General features: G+C 42.0%; 1 protein-coding gene across 1 annotated transcript in view; it reads right to left on the reverse strand.

Annotated features, from left to right (window-relative positions):
* Nucleotides 1–5,000, reverse strand: part of shmt2 (serine hydroxymethyltransferase 2 (mitochondrial)) — a 32,742-nt gene that overhangs the window by 12,534 nt on the left and 15,208 nt on the right. The window lies entirely within an intron of this gene.

The following is a 5,000-nucleotide window of genomic DNA, read 5'->3' on the forward strand; positions in this document are numbered from 1 at the left end:
GCTATTGGCTGTTCAGCATGGCCAAAGAGCGCGCACAGTTTTTCTCCGCAGCAGAGCAAGAACTAATAGTCGAAGTTTATTCGGAATTTTAATGTTTTAATGCAAAACGCCAGGGAACACCTCAAAGTCTGCAAAAGCCAGGAGAGAGGGCTGGCAAAAAGTAGCAGACAATTTAAATCCGTTAGAAGTGGCCATGTTAGATGTTTTTTTATCACTTATTAGCCTATATTTTTGTATTTGAATAATTGCATAATTACTTTGTTCATTGTAATGTCAGAGTCACCACACTAGAACATGGGAACAAACAAAAGTGAAGTACAAAAATATTCTACATAATGGTAATTTTTTTGTTATATTATAGTCTCTTTTATAAAAGACACTGTTAAATAAATGGTTGGCTGTTTATAAAAGCAACCAAGAAAAAGGCTGAGCAAAAAAAAAAAAAAGAAGAAAAGATCTTAGTAGCCTACACTGTAAAATAATTTTTGCTGCATTAAATTAAGGCTGTATAGTCATTTCAACTGTTAAATCTTGAGTAATGATGAATTGCTTTGACTTGTGAAAGTGAAAACTAATAAACTTATATTAATGTAAAAATATTTTTCCAGAGTGTAGTTCATTGTAATGACATTGTGTTTTCCTCTTTTGTGCACTTTTACATAATACACCAACACTTGTATCTGTTCCCAAGAAAGTGGTGGCTGAAATATGTGCAGTAAGTGGACATTTTTTTATAACTTTCCCAAGGAAAGAAAGTATAAGACTTTGTAATGTCCATTTGTTTCCATTTCACTGGACAGTGAATAAACCCTCTCAGATAACTGTCATATGGAGGAACTAGCCTACCTGCAAGTGCATACATAACTTTACTTCATTTATACTTGTATGCTTTATGGCAGCAATATAAGTTGCAGGATTCCACATCTACAGAAAGGCCTACAGAAGAGTCAGCACAGACAGAGGAGACATAGGCCTACAGGTGGGCAGTGGATAGACAACTTTTCCTTTTTATTTGTTGCATGAGGCATGTGTCTAATATCTCTTGTTGCAGGCACTTGAACACTGGCTTTTCTTTACAAAGAACAATTGAAATAAAACTCAAGGAACTAAGTATATTGGTCTTTTATTAAACTTTTCATTATATTATAATGAAAAGTTTTTTTTTTTTTTTTTTTTTGGCAATGTTGTGTAATATGGCACATGCAGCAATGTCACAGGCCCTGTCAGGTGTGCAAACCTCAGACTTATCAGACACTGAAATCTTCCCTTTAGTTAGCCAAAGTTCATTTCATTGAATGCCCTTGTCCTGGCTAGAGCTGCATAACTGGTTTGGGTCAGGGAATGGGGTCATAAAACACCTGTCTGCAGGCAGGAACATGTCATAATCACCTATGAAGAAATGCAGTTCTGTTAGGATCAGCATAAGTGTATGTAATACAGTGAGCTTGATATTTAATTGTGGAACTTTCCTTACCACTTTCAAATAATGTGCATAAATGTGAATCTCTGAAAATTCTTAAGTCATGCACAGATCCTGGCCATTTTGCTTTCACATTTGTGATATGGAAGATTTTAGTCAACTGACTTTTTTTATTTGATATAATATTATTAATCTGGAATATTAAGACTCCCAATAGTAACTGGGCTGCACATTTACATTGTGAACCCCCTTTCTGTTCACATAATCCCCTTCATTGAGGCCTTGATGGCAGTCTATGGAAGCCTATAGTCTATGGTACCAATGACGTTAGTGAAGCCTGAGTGACATACTGTAATCGGCATGGTCATGATTGCATGATCTTCATAAAAAATGATAGCCAAAAAAAAAAAAAAAAAAAAAAAAACTGCTTTACAACATTGGGTCTTAAAAACCTAAAACTGTTTTTTAAACCTAAAAGCGCCAGGTAAACTCCGAATGACACGACAGACGGCACTTTCCATCAAGTTCTCTGGTCCAATAGTGTAAAGGAAAGAGCCACTCGCAAATAATCATAGGGCAATGCAAACAGTTTGTGCTGTAGTTAAAGCCCGACTCCGACAAGTCGAAAATAATGTGCGTTTCCAACAAATTAATAATGTAAACGACAATCTCACGAGTCACGAGAAAAAAATTTCAATCTCAGAAAGTGCACTATCGCGCTGCGCTGGACTTCCCGTATCAGCTCCGCTTATGAAGCCGGGATCTAATCCTGTTTACATGAAATAAGCCTGCTCCCGAGCAGGTTCAAGTTTGCGCACCTGTTGCTATGACAGCAAGTCCAGGATGAGCGTCGAAGAACCAAACAATCCAAGATCATGCCAAATCGTCAACAATCAAATCCAGCTAACTGAGTTAGCGACGTACGAAGAACGAGCCCCTGGTTTATGATCCATATATGATTGCCATATGTTTACACTCATCTCTGACTGACAGCAGAACACTTCCTGGATCAATGAAACAAGCATTTATTGTAAAGCTGCTTTGAAAAATGTGCTAATAATTATTTAAATTATAAATGTAAAACAATAATTAAAAACAAATCAAAATAAAACAGTTGCTAAAAATATGAAATATTTTATTAGTTTACCTACTGTACATGTCATGTGACTATTAACCAACATGAGAGAACAATAAACATGCAAATGTGTCGTTAAATTATATAAATATTAACTAAAAATGCAATTTTACAGCAATTTCATCATTAGACGTATTTATATTATAAATGTGATCAAACTTCAATCATTTTCACATCGATGCTTTTTTTTTTTTGCTTGTCAACGTTTCTGTCGTCTTTTCAGTTTCAGTTTCTTTATATTTTCAGCTCATTTTCTCTTTCGGCTGAAAGCAGCAACTAAACGAAACACTGTCTGTCTCACTCTCTCACTCTCGCTCTCTCACGCTCTCACTCTCTCAAACTTCTGTCCGTCTCACGACTCTGAGATCAGGACAGCAGATAATCTCTCTCTGTCGGTCACTCACCTACTCACTCACTCACTCACTGACCTACTCACTCACTCACTGACCTAATTACTCACTGACCTACTCACTCACCCACCCACTCACCCACTCACTCACTGACCGACCCACTCACTCACTGACCTACTCACTGACCTAATTACTCACTGACCTACTCACTCACCCACCCACTCACCCACTCACTCACTGACCGACCCACTCACTCACTCACCTACTCACTGACCTAATTACTCACTGACCTACTCACTCACTCACTCACTCACTCACTCACTCACTCACACACCTACTCACTCACTCACTCACCTACTCACTCACTCACCTACTCACTCACTCACTCACTCACCTACTCACCTACTCACTCACCTACTCACCTACTCACTCACCTACTCACCTACTCACTCACCCACTCACCTACTCACTCACCCACTCACCTACTCACCTACTCACTCACCTACTCACCTACTCACTCACCTACTCACCTACTCACCTACTCACTCACCTACTCACCTACTCACTCACCTACTCACTCACTCACCTACTCACTCACTCACCTACTCACTCACTCACCTACTCACTCACTCACCTACTCACTCACTCACCTACTCACTCACTCACCTACTCACTCACTCACCTACTCACTCACTCACCTACTCACTCACTCACTCACTCACTCACTCACTCACCTACTCACTCACTCACCTACTCACTCACTCACCTACTCACTCACTCACCTACTCACTCACTCACCTACTCACTCACTCACCTACTCACTCACTCACCTACTCACTCACTCACCTACTCACTCACTCACCTACTCACTCACTCACCTACTCACTCACTCACCTACTCACTCACCTACTCACTCACTCACTCACCCACCTACTCACTCACTCACCTACTCACTCACTCACTCACTCACTCACCTACTCACTCACTCACTCACTCACTCACTCACTCACTCACTCACCTACTCACTCACTCACCTACTCACTCACTCACCTACTCACTCACTCACCTACTCACTCACTCACTCACCTACTCACTCACTCACTCACCTACTCACTCACCCACCCACCCACTCACCCACCCACCCACTCACTCACCCACCCACTCACTCACTCACTCACTCACTGACCTACTCACTCACTCACTCACTCACTGACCTAATCACTCACTCACCTACTCACTCACTCACTCACCTACTCACTCACTCACTCACCTACTCACTCACTCACCTACTCACTCACTCACCTACTCACTCACTCACCTACTCACTCACTCACTCACTCACCTACTCACTCACTCACTCACTCACCTACTCACTCACCTACTCACTCACTCACTCACTCACTCACTCACTCACTCACTCACCCACTCACCCACTCCCTCACTCACCCACCCACCCACTCACTCACCCACTCACCTACTCACTCACCTACTCACTCACCTACTCACTCACCTACTCACTCACCTACTCACTCACCTACTCACTCACCTACTCACTCACCTACTCACTCACCTACTCACTCACCTACTCACTCACCTACTCACTCACTCACTCACTCACTCACTCACTCACTCACTCACTCACTCACTCACCTACTCACTCACCTACTCACTCACCTACTCACTCACCTACTCACTCACCTACTCACTCACCTACTCACTCACCTACTCACTCACCTACTCACTCACCTACTCACTCACCTACTCACTCACTCACTCACTCACTGACCTACTCACTCACTCACTCACTGACCTACTCACTCACTCACTCACTGACCTACTCACTCACTCACTGACCTACTCACTCACTCACTGACCTACTCACTCACTCACTCACTCACTCACTCACTCACTGACCTACTCACTCACTCACTGACCTACTCACTCACTCACTCACTCACTCACTCACTCACCTAATTACTCACTCACTGACCTAATTACTCACTCACTGACCTACTCACTCACTCACCTACTCACTCACTCACCTACTCACTCACTCACTCAATCACTGACCTACTCACTGACCTACTCACTCACT

Source organism: Leuciscus leuciscus (assembly GCF_965113295.1).
Source record: "Leuciscus leuciscus genome assembly, chromosome: 14".
NCBI lineage: Eukaryota > Metazoa > Chordata > Actinopteri > Cypriniformes > Leuciscidae > Leuciscus > Leuciscus leuciscus.